This window comes from Dioscorea cayenensis, chromosome 11, assembly GCF_009730915.1.
Source record: "Dioscorea cayenensis subsp. rotundata cultivar TDr96_F1 chromosome 11, TDr96_F1_v2_PseudoChromosome.rev07_lg8_w22 25.fasta, whole genome shotgun sequence".
Lineage (NCBI taxonomy): Eukaryota > Viridiplantae > Streptophyta > Magnoliopsida > Dioscoreales > Dioscoreaceae > Dioscorea > Dioscorea cayenensis.
This window is the reverse complement of record NC_052481.1, coordinates 6,972,467-6,992,190: the sequence shown is the minus strand read 5'-3', so window position 1 is coordinate 6,992,190 and position 19,724 is coordinate 6,972,467. Positions and strand designations below refer to the sequence as shown.

At 42.0% G+C, this 19,724-nt stretch overlaps 1 non-coding gene across 1 annotated transcript; it reads right to left on the bottom strand.

The window, feature by feature from the left end:
* Positions 1 to 408: 408 nt before the first annotated feature.
* On the bottom strand, positions 409 to 515 carry LOC120272831. Its single transcript, XR_005540366.1, has one exon. It is a non-coding gene; the product is annotated as a small nucleolar RNA R71 (small nucleolar RNA).
* Positions 516 to 19,724: the final 19,209 nt, after the last annotated feature.

The following is a 19,724-nucleotide window of genomic DNA, read 5'->3' as shown; positions in this document are numbered from 1 at the left end:
CGTCGATTCGAGCACTTTTTGACAGAGCAGAATGAACAACAGAGAACACTTTTTGACTATGCCAGACCCACAGTTATAAGCACGCAGTTGAGTATCGTGTGGCCCCCGATTACAGCTCCAAATTTTGAGCTAATGCCAGCATTCATCAAAATGATACAACAGTCAGCACAGTTCAATGGTTTGACCGATGAGGATCCAAACAATCACATTGAAAACTTCTTGGACGTTTGTGACATGTTGAAGATCAACAGTGTTATGGATGATGCTATAAGGTTGAGGGATTTCCCATTTTCTCTAAAAAAAAGAGCCAAATAGTGGCTCCATTCATTGCCAAGAGCTTCCATCACAATATGGAACGAAATGGTCAAAGCCTTCCTTCCAAGGTACTTCGCTCTGGGAAAGTTGGCAAAGCTTTGCAATGAGATATCTTCATTTGTTAAGATGGAGCTTGAATCCTTGTTTGATACTTGAGAGTGATTCAAGGATCTCTTGCAGAAGTGTCTACAACACGGGTTCCCCAAATGAATGATCATTCAGACTTTTTGCAATGGGTTAAATCCAAGTACAAGACAACTTCTACATGCCGCCGCAGGAGGTACAATGGGGGAACAAGACCCCTAAAGAAGCCTGACAATTGGTAGAAGAAATGGCCATGAATAGCTACCAATGGAATGCAAGAGAAAAGAAGAAAGTGGCCCGACTCCATGAAATTGATGCGGTTACATCTTTGGTAGCCCAAGTAGAGGCATTGAGCAAGAAATTGGATACATTGACTTCATCGAGGGTAGCCGCTATCACAAGTTGTGATGGTTGTGGGTATTCACATTTGCCATTTGATTGTCCTATTTTGATTGCTACTTCAGCCCCAACTGAACAAGTAGATTTTGTGGGCAATTTGGGAAGAGTACAAGGCAATCCTTATAGCAACACCTACAACCAAGGGTCGACAAACCATCCCAATTTCTCATGGAGTAACCAAGGGCAGCAAAAAGCCATGGCACCACCAGGTTTCCAACAACAACAAGCCACGAACATAGAGAATTGAGTTTCAGGCTTGAAGACCTGGATGACTGATCTAGAGAAATCTTTGACCAGATTTGTGCAATAATCAGATACATAGTTTCAATCGATTGAAGCTATACTTCATAACCACACCGCTTCGTTGCACAATCTAGAGAATCATGTGGGGCAAATTACGAAGTCTCTATCGGAGAGACCTCAAGGGAGTCTACCTAGAAACACCAAAACTAATCCGAGGGAACATGTGCAGGCGATCACTTTGAGGAGTGGACATGAAGTTGAAGGTAGATCTCATAGTGAGAAGACTAATGTTGAAGCACCCGAGGTCGTGGAGGTTGAGGAAAGAGCAAACAAGGAGAAGGAGGTGGCACCCCCACCATACAAGCCAAGAATCCCTTACCCATCAAGATTAAAGAACGACCAAAATGATGTGCAATACAAGAATTTTTGGGTATATTTAAGCAATTGCACATCAATATTCCTTTTGTGGAGGTGTTGTCTCAAATGCCTCGATATGCGAAGTTTTTGAAAGATCTTTTGACCAATAAGAGGAAGTTGGGGGAAAGTGCATCGTTGATCTTAGATGCCTCTTGTTCGGCGGTGCAAAAGAATATGGCGAACCAGAAGAAGGGCCCCGGTTCTTATATGTATTTTACACACTTTGCATGTATTTTATTGAGAATTAATGCCCGTTTTATGCTTAATGTGTACTATTTACTTTGCAGGGTACAAGAAAGCCATGGATAACACAAGTACACCATTTGGGTGAAAATAAGAAGAAAACAGTCCCAAAACTACTGTAGTAGAGTTTACTGTAGTAGCGGGATTATTTGAAGCTTCCTGTTTTAAACTTCATGCGGCCCCATACAACCCCTATGGAGGCCGTATGCACCCCGTATGAAGTGAAATTTAAGGTTTTGAGTTCCATATGGCCCTTATATGTCCCACCTACGGCTAGTATCCTGTGAAGAGTATAAATGCAAATTTCTAGGGCAGAATTCAGAACCTTTTTTGGAGAGATTTTGAGAGGGCTTCTTAGAGACTTCTTGGGAGACGTTGAGAGACCTTGGGAAGAAGAATAAGGGCAAGGAAATGAGGAGATCATTCAAGGGCAAGGTCAAGGGCTCTCAAGGCAAGAAGATATCATCATTCAAGGGGGAGATCGACAACCATTTGATGAAAGGAGACCCGTTGCTAGAGGAAGTAGCATTCGGCATTCCTTTGGTGGGGGAAGTGTTGTTCGGCACATTTTCTACCTCCTTCTTCACCATTTCATCTAGGGAGTGTCATTTATGAGTTTGCTTTGTGTTTTACTTGATTTTGTTGCTTGTTGAGGTATGATGACACACTAGACCCCCAAGACCACCGGATGTGGGTGAACCTTGGGTGGTTTTATCATGTATTTTGGATAATTGCTTGTTAATTCCATGCTTGGGTTAATTTGAGATTTGAATCCATTGTTTTCATGCTAAGAGCTACACTAAGGAGAAATCCATAGTTGTTTTATGAGTTTTACATATAGACGTGACCTACTCGCATGTATTGGATTGTGAATGGATTGAAAGGGGATGCTTGTATCAACACGCCTAGAAATTCAGTGTTGGTAGCCCTCCGTGTTCTAGGGGTGAACTTAGGATGAGTTTATTTCTATCTTGGGATTTCCTTGTACTCAATACAATCATAGGAATGTAGATTTGGAAGAAATTCCGATCAACATTCGTATGGGATTAGGATTCAATCGCCGAGAAATTGGGATTGTTCTAATCTTGCAATCCCTCGGTCCAAATTACCCTTGCATCTTTTGTTCTTCATCCATGTATCATGATAAAACCTCAAGGGGATCCGCATCCATAGGCCTTTGCATTTCATTGTCTCATTGCTTGTTTTCTCTAATTTGTTGGTAGTCTTGTATTTAGTTTTAATTACATCTAGTAGAGTAAGTTCCTTCACTTAAGATGTTAGGCTAGATAATAAGTCGAGAAGGAGTAATAGGAGATGCTTAGCCTCGTGAAATATGATCCTCATGTCTTTACATGAGGTATTACTTGGCGATCCCGTACACTTGTGGGGAAGCAATCAGTCCACAAGAAAATATTTCCTGTAGACTTCGTAGTGTTGGATGTCTGTGAGGATGTAGATGTTCCTTTGATACTTGGGAGGCTATTCTTGCGCACTTCCAATGCACTTATCGATATGGACGGTGGGGAGTTGACTCTGCGGGTTGGCGACGACAAGTTGACCTACCACCTCGCCGAACCCATGCGACATTCTCTTGATTTTGATGATACTCTTTATTTTCTTCACACTACCGATGAATTAATTGATGAATATGTGCAAAAAATTTTGAATCTAGACCTATACAAGGGTTTACTTGACCAAGAGGTGGATAATAAAGACGTGATGATGGTTGGTCTAGAGGAAATGGTACCATCTACTTAGGGGATCATGAAGAAAGTGCTCCCACAGATGAAGCGAGCAAGAAGACTGAACAAGAAATGCCCCAAGGCTGTTGGGGATGTGCAAGAACGGATCAAGAGTGATGAACCCTTTTGTGGTAACGAGCTCGATAAATCTTCCTCTACCCTCAAAAGACTATATGCATCATGCTTTCAAGTTATGTGTAAGAGGAAAACTTTCATCTATGAGCCCTCGTGAGGTAAGGCAAGGTACGTCAAGCTAAGTGACGTTAAACAAGCACTTCTTGGGAGGCAACCCAAGTCTTTACTATTTTTCTAGGTTTTAGTTAGTGTGTGCAATAAGGCTTTGAGTTTTGGTGTCTTAATCTTTTAGATACTGTTGCTATGATTTTTCTCGTTAATTTTTCACTATTATCATGAGCTTTAATGTGTGTGGCTAAGTTCTTCATCATTTGGGCATTTTTAAATGTTTTCTCTAGTTAATGTTGCATTATAAGGCAGTCTCTAAGTGTGTATATATGTTCAGGAATTTTCTGCAGAGCCCGCAGATTTTTCTAAGTCATTCAGATAAGACACATGGCCATGTGGAATTTCCACACGGGCATGTGTTTGCATTCAGAGCTCATCCCGAGAGGACACAGGGCCGTGCTGCTATCCCTGTGGATGATCCTATGACCAACACACGGCGTGGATAATTTCCACATGCCCGTGTGGATCCCTGACGCCGCCCCTTGCATATGTCCCGCAAGTACACGGGTTTGTCGAGTAATAAAATCCCAGATGAGTGGGTATTGTATCCACAGGGAGTAGGGAGTAAAAATACTTAAATTGTTTCATAACAAAGTGAAGATGAATAATGATTGTGTTGATAAAATGTGATGTAAACAAGAATAAAAGGAGCAAGAAAGGAAAGCACAAGTAAGTAAGAGATAAGACAATCGATATAAATGGGGTACTCGGATGTTGATCTGCCTAGGACAATCATTTCAAGAGCAAAACTGACTATTATTCCTCCCAACTAATGCATTAATGAGTCATGGAAATCCTTCAATACACCATCCCAAATCTAAGGTCAACTGTGACTAACTCTATACCATGTCTTGGAGGAGAAATCGAACAATCTCGACATCTTGACTTGGATAGAATCGCATGGAGTTCTAGGGATTCCAAGTGATAAACCCTCTTCCTAGATATAGACCTAACCCTTTAGTACAAGTGAGAGGTCTCTAGTCACAATTAAGCCCTAGGTGCTAAAATCACTTCAACGCTTCACTCCGTTGCCTCTGCAACTAAGCCCCACCGGAAGGTCATCCCTTAGCCCATTCACTATACTATGACCACAAAGAACTCAAGAAAGCAGAGGTAGGATAAATCACATCAAAGGGGAAAGGGGATGCTCCTCTATCTCTAGACTCACCCTCTCAACCCTCTCCAATCTAGCTTTGTCTAACCCTTGTGCTGTGTTACTCACTCAAAAGGGTTACCAATATGAACTCTCAATGCTAGTGTCACTCTAAGGGAGGATTCAATCAATCAAGCATTCAAGATTGGAACTCAAATAAAACATCAATTAATGAAAGCATAATAGAAGGTTTAATGAAATAAATACATCCTAGGGTTCACAAATTCAAGTACCCACTAGAGGGTTTAGCTCTCCATGGAGCTAGTTACAGTAAACATTGAAATCAAATGTAAAAGTAAGTAATCCATAGAAAACCCCCTTGATAGTCGTGACGATAGTCTTGTGGAGAAGCCTCGTCTCCTCCAAAGGTCCCCTTGTCTGGCCTAGGACACACCTTACCAGATTGTTGCCGATGAAAGCTCTCCCAATAACCTTCTTCCAACTGGAGCGCGATGTCAAAGCCGAAAAACCTCTCCTAAAATCCTGCTTATACCTCTCAAAACCCTAGCCGCAGCCTTCTCTCAAGTTTGGGAAAGAATGGAGGAAAGAATGCTGAAATCGGGGCTGAATCACGACTTAAATAGGGTTGGAATCGGGCGTCCACATGCCCTGTGGATTTGCCACACGGACCTGTGGAACTTCCGTAGGGGCGTGGATAATTTCCACACACCTATGTGGATTCTTAGGAATTCTCTTTTTCAGCGGGTTGTGAACAGTCCTGCTACAATAATTTGCTACATTGTTTGCTACAGTATCCTGCTACATTACCGGTCCGAAACACTCCCGAATCCATGTTTTCATCGAGGTAACATCAACGGGCACATGTTTACATCGTAGATCACTTTGCTTTTTTTTCCAATAACCGGCCACATTGGTGAAGATCTTCCTATCAATGCCCAAGACAGGATACTTGAATGTGACTGCCTTTGTGCCCCTCCAACCCATTGTGCTAGCTTGAATACACGGAGGTTGGCACACATTCTCATATCTTGAACCTGACTTGTGTCTTCGCGTTTGACCCTTCTCAAGATTTTCTCGAATAGTGCATTCACAATCTACATTAGCTTCTTTCTTTCACATTTGGCTTCACAACCCTATATGCATGAAAGTAATACAAATGCACAAGTATTAGCGCTAAAACCTAATAAAAGTAATGCTCATCATAAAGGAAAGAACACTTCGCATTCTTATCACACAAGCACTTATCAAACTCCCCCACACTTAAGCTTTTGCTTGTCCTCAAGCAAAAATTAAAACATTGAAGAATAGACGAAAGAAAATATTGGAAGTGCTTGGCCTTAGGTTCACCAAAGCATACAAAGAGAGTATTCTACAAGTAAGGGAAATTTCAACATTAAATATGAAAAATCAATGCTCTAGCTAAAAACTTGAATAAAAAAGGATAACAAACCTGAAATTGTATAAGTGTGTGTGCAAACTCACTCAAGTCAACCCAAAGTATACTCCTCAGAATTCTAAGTATAAAGGACTTATTTATCTACACAAAGTAACACAAATTAAAAAGGTGGTAGTAGCTTCACACATCCTCTAAGGTTGCCCTTTCCAAAGCGGCTGCTAAGGTGGTTTTCACACTTTCGAGGTGGTAGCTCTTTCTACCAGGGTGGTAGCTTTCACTCATCCTAAGAGATAGCTCTTTCTTTCATTAGGGCATAACTAGTATCTGACTTGTGAGAGTAGCTTCATACTTCATAAGTGGTGCTCTTTCCACCCAACAAACACAATTAAACATTAAAACTATTTTGTTCTTTCTTTTCCCCATATATATATATATATATATATTTTAACTAAAGAAACAACTATAACTAGTCCCTTTAACATCGAACTTGAGTTTCCAAAAGAGTTTAATGAGCGAGTAGTGCAACAAGTGTCAATCGGGCAAAAATCCTAGAAATTCAAGTAAGAACTAGAACATGAGAACATTCAATGTTAAAAAGTCTCCTAAACTCAAGAATACAATCATTGCAACTAAGGTGAACCGCCATGGGCTATGTGAGCATCTATCTCAATCAAAACTACTATAAAAGACATGTGTACTATGAAACTCCCACCAACACTTAAGTTGTACATTGTCCCCAATGTACACATGCAAGCTCAGTTATAATGTACATCAATCGAGAGTATATGTGGGAGAAGCAATGAAAATAATACCCTCCTGACTCCTAGTATTGCATTTGATGGAGCTAAATCCCTGGGAGTGATGTTCTGACGGGGTGTGAAGTCAACCAAGTGCAAAAGCACCTCGGTCGTGTCCATGACTAGTTCTTAATTCCCATATTAACAATATCATCTGCACGCATACACGAGGGGGTTCAGTGAATCTTACTAAAGCAAAAACAACTTGAGTAAATAACAGGTAAAGCAATGAATACAACTCGAGACCACAAAATGAAAAATAAACTCAGAGGGAAAGTCCTTTTTGAGTATACAATTCCAAAATGAAATGCAAAAGTAATAAAGACGCTGAAAAATAAGGTCAAGTGTCGGTGTCATCAGCTATCGGCTCTGCTGTTGCTGCTGCTGGATAATCAAATGGTGCTGGTGGATTAGGTGATGGTGAGGCTGGAGGAGCCAGAGGTCGACTAATCAATAACTGCTGTAACCTGTCAAAATGGGCGATCACATCAATATACTATACTGACTGTATCGCTCGAATCTCGGTGATCTCAGACCATAATACACTAACAGCACTCTCGAGCCTCTCAATACGATCATGAGTTTGAGGAGTAAAAATAGGCACCGTGCGCCAGAGTTTCTCCTGTGCTGCAAAGGGTGCTTCAGTCTCCGTCTATGCAAACTGAGGCTCGGAAACCTGTTGGGAATCCTCCGCTGCATCTCTTCCACCCTCAGCGATCTCTACGGTGACCTTAGCTATAATGTATGCTCTATGCCCACATCTACACACCAACCCCATCATCCTAATCATATCAAATCTAATAGGGGAAGGCATGACAGTCCTCTCAGCACCTCCTATAGCGTCTAGAAAACCCTTCCTCAAGATGAGTCTAGTGACGTAAAAACCAACGAATAATATTTCCACTCTTGCAAACTATCCCTGATGCCTCAAAACATCTGCTACTACATGCCCAGATGAATCGGCACATTGCAGACCATGGAGTATAAATATAGTAAGTCTTGCCTGCTCAAAACAGCTGTGTTGTCACCTCGACTAGACACAAACTTGCTAAGGACCGAGTGTAAGTATCTATAGCTCAACCGAGATAGGCTGGTGGGCTCGAACACTCCCGATTCATGCTGCCCATGTCCACACAAAACTCGATATGCTTGCTACGGAGTCGATGTACCAGGAAATCCGTTGGCAAGCATCCATACTCCTCTGTACCTATGTAACTCTCGTCGTACAAGCCATACGAACCGAGAACTCAGTGACACTCATGCAAAATGGATGTCCGAATGCTCGGAACTATATAGCATACACAGTGTCCAAACTCACATATGACTGATCAAACTCGAAAGATGCCAACACCTCTAGCGTCAACGCACGGAAAGCTGGCTCTCGGATCATCGACAATCTTCTCTAGCTTCCTACTGCTAACATCTCATCAATCTCATCGGCTAGCTCGTCACCCCGCCGAATCTCTCTTAGCACACTTAAATCCACAACGCGAGACTGACCAAAACTAAGTGCTGATAATCTCTCAAATTGAGACTGATGCTCGGGATTCGAGAATTCCATGTGTACTGGCTCAGGTGGGTCTCCTTGGGATGTTTATCTTCTTGCTTCTTCGAACGAGGAGCCATATCTGCAAGAATTGACGAGTAACGATCAACGAGGCTCTAGAAATAATACTGCAGAATTCCACACGTTCGTGTCAAAATTCCACATACCCGTGTGTATCTGCGAGGCATGAAAATCGCACGGCTGCATGTCAATACTCCCAAAAATACACTTTAAAACCACATCTAAACTCTTTCTAAACATGCATAAACCATTATAGAGTGAAAATTGCCGCAACTCAACAATTTTAATCCAATAAAAACAAGAATTTGTGAATAAGAGAGAGAACAAAATGTTTACCAATGAAATGGGTATGAAAACTTCAAATTCAGCGTGGTAATTGAATGGAAATCCCTCTAAAACAACGCTGAGAGGTCGGGAAATTGATAGAGTGTTTTTTGAGTGTGTGGAAAGGTAATGGATGAAAGATTCAACGAGATTTTTTAAAGGAAAATCACGTCTCTTAGAATTCTGCACATCCCTGTGTGCTCTCGGCAAACCACTCCTCTGTCTCCGAACACAACCACACGGGCTTGCGAAAAATACCAACGCCCGTGTGCCTGCACAGGAGAGAGTTACTTGGGCAGACGCACGCCCTGTGCACTCTCGGGAAACCACTCCTCTATCTCTGAACGCAACCGCACGGGCATGCGGAAAATACCCATACCCGTGCGCCCGACCCACAAGGACAGACGCACGCCCCTGTGGACTCTCAACCCTCAATGTCAACTCCCAAGTATCAAAGGAACATCCGCATCCTCATCGACATCCAACACCACAAAATCTACATGAAGTATATACTTGTCAACTTTGACAAGCACATCTTCAATGATACTCCTCGGATGTCTCACTGTTCGGTACGCCAATTACAATGTCATCCGAGCGGGCCTAGGCTATCCCAAGCCTAGCTTCTAAAAGAAGGAATATGGGATGATGTTGATACTGGCCCTTGAGTCCGCCAATGCCATTTCTTCACCCAAGTTTCCAATGTTGCACGGAATGATAAAGATTCCTTGGTCTTTCTTCTTGTTCGGCATATTCTTTTTCAAGACCGTTGAGCAAGATGCATCAAGAATCACGGAGGCACTCTCCTCCAATTTCCTTTTGTTGTTGAACAAATCTTTCAAGAACTTGGCATACCTCGACATTTGGGATAATGCCTCAACAAAGAGAATGTTTATATTTAGTTGCCTATACAAACCCAGAAACTTCTTGTACTGTTCGTCCACTTCGGCGTTCTTCAATTTAGAAGGATAAGGGATTCTTGGCTTGTAAGGTGGGGGTGTCACCTCCTTTTCCTTGGTTGCTCCCTTCTCAACCTCTATGACCTCCGGTGCTTCAACATTGGTCTTCTCACTTGGTAACCTACCTTCAATCTCAAGACCACTTATCAAAGTGATCGCCTTCATATGCTCTCATGGGATGGTCTCAGTATTACACGGCAAGCTTCCTTGTGGTCTTTCCGATAGAGACTTCGCAATTTGTACCACCTGATTTTCTAGGTTATGCAATGAAGCGGTGTGGTTGTGAAGTGTAGCCTCGACCGATTGGAACCGTGAATCCGATGATTGCACAAATCTAGTCACGGCTTTCTCTAAGTCAGTCATTCGGGTTTCCAAGCCGGACACTCTATTTTCCATCTTTGGGGCTTGTTATTGTTGGAAACCCGGTGGTTCCATGGCCTTTGGTTGTCCTTGGTTGCTCCACGAAAAGTTGGTATGATTCTTCCAACCCTGATTATAGGTGTTGCTATATGGATTACCTTGGTTCCTCATTGCATTATCCACAAAGTCGACTTTCTCCACCGAAGATATATCACTAATAGAAATCAGGCATTTAGAGGGAGCATGACCTCTGCAACACCCAGTGCAACTAGTCATGGCCGCCACTCTATTCGAAGTTAGAATGTCTAACTTCTTACTCAATGATTCCACTTGGGCTGCCAAAGAAGTGACTACATCTATGTCATGGAGCCCGGCCACCTTTTTCGTTTCCCGCGTATTCCACTGATAACTGTTCATAGCCATATCTTCTACTAACTGTCGGGCTTCTTTCGGGGTTTTACTCCCCATTGTACCTCCTGCGGCGGCATCTAGCAGTTGCCTTGTATTAGGATTCAAACCATTATAAAAAGTTTGAATGATCATCCATTAGGGAAATCCGTGTCGTGGGCACCTCCGCAAAAGGTCCTTGAAATGCTCCCATGTCTCAAACAATGATTCCAATTCCATCTTCATAAACGACGATATCCTGATTGTGTTCCCGCAAGTATACGGGATCGTCAAGTAATACCCTGTGAGTGACACAGGGGTCGTAGTATTCCACGAGGCCAAGGAGCTCCTATTACTCCTCCATCACTTATTTTCTAACCTTAAAACTCCAACATGTTCTTACTCTAGTACGTGCAATAATGTAATTAAGAATACAAGTATAGTAGCCCCACAATAAGAAAGAAAATCACAAGAGCAATAATGATAAGAACAGGCCTAGGGATGAGTATTCCCAAGAGGGATTCATCATGATGTACGGATGCATAAGAATAGATGACATGGGCAATTTAGGCCGACAGACCTCAATAATAGTTCAACCCCGATTTCTCGGTAGTCAAACCCTAATCCCATACAAATGATGACAAGGATTTCTCCTTAGTCATATTCCTATGATTGCATTAAGCACATGGAGATCGCGAAATATAGACGCACTAAACTTAAGTTCATCCTCATGGTTCAGAGGGGCAACCTACATCCAATTTCTCGGCATGTTGGTGAAGGATCTCCCCTTTTAGCTCAATGATGATCTAGTACACGTGAGTAGGTCACGTCTACGTATACAACTCAAATAAGAACTAAGGATTTCTCCATATTATAGTTCTAGGCATGAAACAACATGAGTTAAACCACAAATCACACCAATGCATTCCAAATAAAAGTGAAGCATCCAAAATACATGATGAACCCCCCAAGGTTCACCTGCATCAGGTGGCCTTCGGGGTCTAGTGTGCCATCATAGAAATAAATGTCTCAAACACAACAAAAGCAAGAAGTGAATGCATAAATGACACTCCCTAGTCCGAATGATGAAGAGAAGGAAGAATGCCGGCCGAATGACGCTTCTTCTAGCCTTAAAGGTGCCTAATGCTTCTCCTCCCTTGATGATGAAGCTTCCCCTTGAAGTTCGAGCCCTTGATCTTCCCAAGCTTCAAGCCAAATCTCCCAAGAATATGATGTCTTCGTTTCTCTTTTTCCTCCCAAGTGGTGGCTGCCAAGAACCCTCCAAGTCTCTCCCAAAAGTCCCCAATTTCTTTTCCCAAAAATGCCTTTTATACCCTTCTTAATCAACGCCAAGATCCCTCAATCCCGGGTGGAATCCAAAGCTCAATGAGGACCTCATTGAGGTGGTATACTGGCTCAATGAGGACCTCATTGAGCTCCTCATTGACACTGTTCGGGGCAAGGAAACTCCTCAAATGCACTCCAAATAGTATCCATACTAGCTAAATGAGCACCTCATTGAGCCAGTATGCCTTCAATCAATCAACTTCCTTTGTGCTACAGTGATCATCCCGGGCTCTATACCGGGCAGCATTGAGGCTGTATGCCATGATTTGATTTTTGTCTTGGAAACTCTCCATGTGCTACAGCGGTAGCTACAATAATCTTGCTACAGTGTTGGTGCTGCAGTACCACTGCTATAGTACTCCATCTACAGTCTTTTGCTACAGGGAATACGCTACAGTACTGCGACCTGGTTTTCTTCTCCTTTTTGCCCAAATTATATCTTCGTGTCCTTCATTGTGTTCCCGTGCCCTGCAAAGCAAATAATACACGATTAAGCACAAAATGGGCATCAATTCTAGTAAAAATACATGCTAAAAGCGACAAATATATATACAGAAATATATACATTTAGACACTTATCACATCCCTTGAGAGAAAATGGCAAAACCCTAAATCTAATAGCATCGTCTGATACACCGTTGATCTTTAGCATATCACAAACTTCCAAGAAGTTTTCTATGTAGTTGTTTGGATCCTCATCGGTCAAACCATTGAACTGCGCTAACTGCGGAATCATCTAGATGAATGCTAGTTTTAGCTCAAAGTTCAGAGCTGTAATTGGGGATTGTACAATGCTAGATTATGTCCCCTGTACTGACGGTCTGGCATAGTCAGATAATATTCTATACTGTTCATTCTGCTCAGCCATGTTGTCAGATCCTTCAACTTTGACTTCAACTAGATTTGACGGTTCTTACATAGGTTCTTTCCTTTTTCTTCGGAATGTACGTTCAAGTTCGGGATCTCCTTCAATTAATATCGAAGGGTTCCCTAGGGGTATAGCCTGGAGCTGTCCCAAAAGAAAAAGAACAAATCAGAACGATGATAGAGAAAGAAGATGTGAAATAGAATAAATGAACGAATAGCTAAGAAAACAAAGTGCAAAGTATCTCGAAATTCCTACTCCCCGGCAACAATGCCAAAAACTTAACATCGTCCCTTGCGTATGTCCCGCAAGTGCACGGGTTTGTCGAGTAATAAAATCCCAGGTAAGTGGGTATCGTATCCATAGGGAGTAGGGAGTAAAAATACTTAAATTGCTTCTTAACCAAGTGAAGATGAATAATGATTGTGTTGACACGATGTAATGTAAACAAGAATAAAAGGAGAAAGAAAGGAAAGCATAAGTAAGTGAGAGATAAGGCAATCGATATAAATGGGGTACAAGGATATTTATCCGCCTAGGACAATTATTTCGAGTGCAAAACTGACTATTATTGCTCCTAACTAATGCATTAATGAGTCATGAAAATCCTTCAATACACGATCCCAAATCTAAGGTCAACTGTGACTAACTCTATACCATGTCTTGGAGAAGAAATCGAACAATCTCGACATCTTGACTCGGATAGAATCGCATGGAGTTCTAGGGATTCCAAGCGATAAACCCTCTTCCTAGATATAGACCTAACCCTTTAGTCCAAGTGAGAGGTCCCTAGTTACAATTAAGCTCTAGGTGCTAAAATCACTTCAACACTTCACTCCATTGCCTCTGCAACTAAGCCCCACTGGAAGGTCATCCTTTATCCCTTTCACTCTACTATGACCGTAAAGAACCCAAGGAAATCGAGGTAGGATAAATCACATCGGAGGGGAAACGGGACACTCCGCTACCTCTCGACTAACCCTCTCAACCCTCTCTAATCTAGCTTTGTCCAACCCTCGTGGTGTGTTGACACAACTGAATATGCGTGTAAACCACAAGTGCACGGGTGTCGAAGTAATAATACCCCGGTGAGAGATTAGTCGAATCCACAGGGAATAGTGCTTAGAACCACCAAGATTGCTATTCCACTAGAATGAAAATATATTGAAAGTGATGTGAAAACAAACTCAATGTAAATAAAAATAAGAAAAGATAAAAGAGGCGCAAGTAAAAGATAGGGGAGGCAATCGACAATAAATGGGGTACCTGGATATTGATCGGCGTAGGACAATTGTTTCAAATGCAAGAACACTCAATTATACTTCCTAATTGATGCAATAATGAGTCGTGGAAATCCTTAATTACATGATCTCAAATCTAAGGTCAACCATGCCTAACTCTATACATGTCCCGGAGGAGAGATTGAATAACCTCTCAACCTCGCACTCGCATAGAATTCTAATGATCTCTAGGGATTCCAAGTGATAAACCCTATTCCTATGTATAGACCTAACCCTTTGGTCCAGGTGGAAGATCCCTAGCCACAATTAAGCCCTAGGTGCTAAAATCACTTCAAATCTTCACTCCGTTGCACTCGCAACTAAGACTCGGCGGAAGGTCATCCCTTAGCCCATTCACTCTACTATGGCCAGAAAGAACTCTTGGAATGTGGAGGTAGGATAGATCACACCGGAGGGGAAAGGGGACGCTCCGCTACCTTTCGACTTACCCTCTCAACCCTCTCCAATCTAGCTTTGTCTAACTCTCATGGTGTGTCACTCACTCACAAGAGTTACCAACAAGAACTCTCAACCCTAGTGTCACTCTAGGGGAGTATTCATAAAATCAAGTCCCCAAGATTGGGACTCATAATAAACATCAATTAATTGAAAGCATAATAAAGAGATTCAATGAAACCAATACATCCTAGGGTTCACAAATACCCAAGTACCCACTAGGTGTTTAGCTCTCCATGGAGCAAAATACAATAGATAATGAAATCAAAAGTAAAAAGATGCAATCCATGAATGAAAACCCCCTTGTGTTCGTATCAAAGGTCTTGTGGATCGACCGCGTCTTCTTCAAAGGTCCCCTCGTCAAACCTGGGGCACACCTCGCCGGATCGGTGCCGATGAAAGCTCCCCCAATAGCTCTTTTCCGAAGGAAACGCGGTGTCGAAGGGCGTCAAACCTCTCCAAAGCCTTGCCAAAGCCTCTCCAAACCCTAGCCGCCGGCGCCTCCAAAGATGGGGAAAGGTGGAAGAAAAAATAGGGGAAAAGATAGAGAAATCGGGGCTGAATCACGGCTTTTATAGGGCTGGAATCGGGCATCCACACGGCGCGTGTGGAATTTCCACACGCCCGTGTGAATTCTATGGAATTCTGATTTTCGGCCGGTTGTGAACAGTAACTGCCACAGTAAATTGCTGTAGTTTTTTGCTACAATAATCTCCTACAGTACTCCCCACCAAAAAACACTCTCGAATCCACTTTTCATCAAGGCAACATAAACGGGCACACGTTTATACCGTAGATTGCGTCGCTTCTTCAATAAACGGTTTCATTGGTGAAGATCTTGCTATCATTGTACATGTTGGGATACGCATATGTGACTTCCTTCGTGCCCCTCCAACTCATTGTAATGGCTTGAATAAATGGAAGTTGGCACACATTCACGTATCTTAGAGCCCCACTTGTGTCTTCGCATTGTTGCTTCTAAGATTCCAACAAATAGTGCGTACACGATTTACTTTTGGCTTCTTTTCTTAAAACATAGCTTCACAACCCTACCTGCGCAAAAGAACACATATACACATGTATTAGCGCTTAAACCTAATAAAAGTAATGCTCATTGTAAGGAAAGAGCACTTCGCATTCTTAACACACAAGAACTTATCAAACTCCCCCACACTTAAGCTTTTGCTTATCCTCAAACAAAAATTAAAACATTAAAGGGTAGACGAAGGAAATATTGGAAGTGCTTGGCCTTTGGTTCACCAAAGCATTCTACAAGTAAGGGAAATTTCAACACTAAATACGGGGAAAAACAATGCTCTAGCTAAAAACTTGAATCAAAAAGGACAACAAACCCGAAATCATGTAAGTGTGTGAACTCACTCAAAATAACCCAAAGTATACTCCTCAAAGTTCTATGTACAAGGGACTTATTTATCTACAAACGGTAATAAAATTTCAAAGATGGTAGTAGCTTCACACATCCTCTAAGGTAGCCCTTTCCAAAGCGGCCGCTAAGGTGGCTTTCACACTTTCGAGATGGTAGCTCTTTCTACCGGAGTAGTAGCTTTCACTCATCCTATGAGATAGCTCTTTCTCTCATTAGGGCATAACTTGTATCCGACTTATGAGAGTAGCTCCATACATCATAGGTGGTAGCTCTTTCCACCCAACAAGTACAACTAAACAATTAAACTTTTTTTGTTCTTTTTATTCATATTTCCATTTTTTTTGTTGTTTTTTGTTTTTTTTATTTTTTTTTATTTTGTTGTTTTTTTTCAGCAAAATAACATAAGAAACAAAACTAAAACTAGTCCCTCTAACATCAAACTTAAGGTTCCAAAAGAGTTTAAACAGTGAGTAGTGCACAAGTGTCAATCGGGTAAAAATTCCTAAAAAGTCAAGCAAGAATTAGAGCATGAGAACATTCAATGTTAAAAATTCTCCTATACTCAAGAATACAATCATTGCAACTAAGGTGAATCGTCATTGGCTATATGAGCATGTATGTTAATGTAAAAGTCATGTGCAATGTGAACTCCCCCACCCACACACTTAAGATGTACATTGCCCTCAATGTACACACGCAAGCACAATAAAAGTAATACAATTTAGAACACATATGGGAGTGGGCAATTGAAACAATACTCCTCTGACTCATAGTGGTGCGTTTGATGGAGCTAAATCCTTGGGAGTTAAATTCCAATGGGTTGTGAAGCACGCACGGCCAAGTGTAAAACACATTGACCGTGTCTATGACTAATCCTGAATTTCCATACTGACTAGACCATCTGCACTCATACACAAGGGGGTTTAGTGAAGCTCAATAAACAAAAACAACTCGAGTATATAAAAAAAATAGAGCAATGAAATACAACTCGAGACAAAATTAAAAGATAAACTCAGAAGGAAGATCCTTTCTGAGCACACAAGTCAAAAATAAAAATGCAAAAAATAAAATACGAAAAATAAGAACAGAGAAGGTAAAGACGCCTCAAGTGTAGGTGTCAATTGCTGGTGCATCTGTTGTCACTGTTGGTGAAGATGACACTAGTGCTACAAAATAAATGAAGATTGAGCGAAGAAAAGAGAAAGAGAAGCTTATCGACGAAATGAGAATGAGAGACTAGAAAATGGCCGGAAAACTCAAGTAACAACCCCTTAAAATGATGGTGAGAGGTCAGGAGAGTGCAAGGGTGTTCTCTGAGTGATTATGAGTGCAAGGGTGTTCTCACAAGGGTTACCAATATGAACTCTAAACCCTAGTGTCACTCTAAGCGAGGATTCAATCAATCAAGCATTCAAGATTGGAACTCAAATAAAACATCAATTAATGAAAGCATAATAGAAGGTTTAATGAAACAAATACATCCTACGGTTCACAAAATCCAAGTACCCACTAAGAGGTTTAGCTCTCCATGGAGCTAGTTACAATCAACAATGAAATCAAATGTAAAAATGAGTAATCCATAGAAAACCCCCTCGATAGTCGTGACAATGGTCTTGTGGAGAAGCCTTGTCTCCACCAAAGGTCCTCTTGTCCGGCCTAGGACACACCTCGCCGGATCGGTGCCGATGAAAGCTCTCCGAATAAATTTCTTAGTGGAGCGCGATGTCAAAGCTGAAAAACCTCTCCAAAAACCTTACCAATACCTCTCAAAACCCTAGCCGCAGCATCCTCTCAAATTTTGGGAAAGAATGGAGAAAAGAATGCTGAAATCGGGGCTGAATACCGGCTTAAATAGGGCTGGAATCGGGCATCCACACACCCCTCTAGATTTTTCGCACGGGCCTGTGGAATTTTCGCACGCCTGTGTGGATTCTCTGGAATTTTCTTTTTCAGCCGGCTGTAAACAGTACCTGCTACAATAATTTGCTATAGTGTTTGCTACAGTATCTTGCTACAGTACCGTCCCCGAAACACTCTCGAATCCATGTTTTTATCGAGGTAACATTAACAGGCACACGCTTACATTGTAGATCGCTTTGCTTTTTCTTTTTCAATAACCGGCCTCATTGGTGAAGATCTTGCTATCAATGCACAAGCCAGGATACTCAAATGTGACTGCCCTTGTGCCCCTCTAAACCACTGTAGCATATTCACTGTAGCCGATACTGTAGATGCAGTACTGCAGTAGTGGTACTGTAGCACCTGGAGAGTTTTTAAGTCAGAAATTAAACCATGGCATACGGCCTCAATGAAGCTCCGGATGATCACTGTAGCCAGAGAAGAGGATAATGTGTTTGAAGGCATACTGGCTCAATGAGGTGCTTATTGAGCCAGTATGGATACTATTACTTGAGTTAGAGTGCATTTTTGCCTACCCCAAACGACCTCAATGAGGAGCTCATTGAGCCAGTACATCTCCTGTATGGAGGCAAATTTGAGCCGGTATACCGCCAGTATGGAGGCCATTTTGAGGGTGTTTTGAGTATATTTTGGAGGCATACGAGCTGGTTTGGAGTGGGAGTATACCGAGAGTATAAAAAGGTATTTGGGGGCCATTCTTTGGGAATTTTTGGGAGATCTTGGGCAGCCAACACTTTGGAATAAGAGGAGAAATGAAGACATCATCTTGGGGAGAGTTAGCTTGAGGCTTGGAGATGATCAAAGGCTTGAACTTCAAGGGGAGAGGTTCATCATCAAGGGAAGAGGAACATTCGGCATTCCTTGGGCTAGAGCAAGCATCATTCGACCGGCATTGTTCTTCTTCACCATCATTCGGACTAGGGAGTGCCATTTATGCTTTTGTTTCTTATGTTTCTTGAGTTTGTGATACTTGTTTGTATGATGGCACACTAGACCCCCAAGGCCACCGGATATAGGTGAACCTTGGGGGGTTCATCATGTATTGTGGATGCTATGCTTTAATTTTGGAATGCATTAGTGTGATTTATTGTTTAACTCAGTGTTCTTCATGTCTAGAACTATAAAATGGAGAGATCCTTACTTCTTTATTCAGTTGTACATGTAGATGTGACCTACTCGCATGTACTAGATCATTAATGCGCTAGAAGGGGTATTCTTGTATCGACATGCCGAGAAATTGGATGTTGGTAGCCCCTCCGAATTATAAGGATGGACTTAGGTTAAGTGTATCCTTATTGCTTGATCTTCCTTCGCTTAATGCAATCATAGGAATGTGATTAGGGAGAGATCCTTATCATTACTCGTATGGGATTAGTGTTTAACCCCCGAGAGATTGGGGGGTTGAACTAATTTCGAGATCCATCGGTCTAAATCATCCTTGCCATGTTGTTCTTATGCATCCATATATCATGATGATCCCTCATGGGGATCCTCATCCCTAGGCCTATTTATCATCATTATTGCTCTTGTGATTTCTCGCTTGCATTGGAATTGTTATACTTGTGATTTATTAGTATTGTTGCATGTATTAGAGTGAAATACCATGTTTAAGTTGTAAAATTAGAAAGTAAGTGATGGAGGGGTAATAGGAGCTCCTTAGCCCCGTGGAATACGACCCCTGTGTCACTCACAGGGTATTACTTGGCGACCCCGTACATTTGCGGGCAAGCACAACCATGTGTGTTTGCCCCTGTGGATGCTCTCCTGTGGGTCACACGAGCGTGTGTAATTTCCACACGGCCGTGTAGATGTCCAGAACTCCAAGAGGCGCGGGTTTTCTTTAAAATCTCTTTGCATTTCTTCATCTCCTCACTCCCAAACC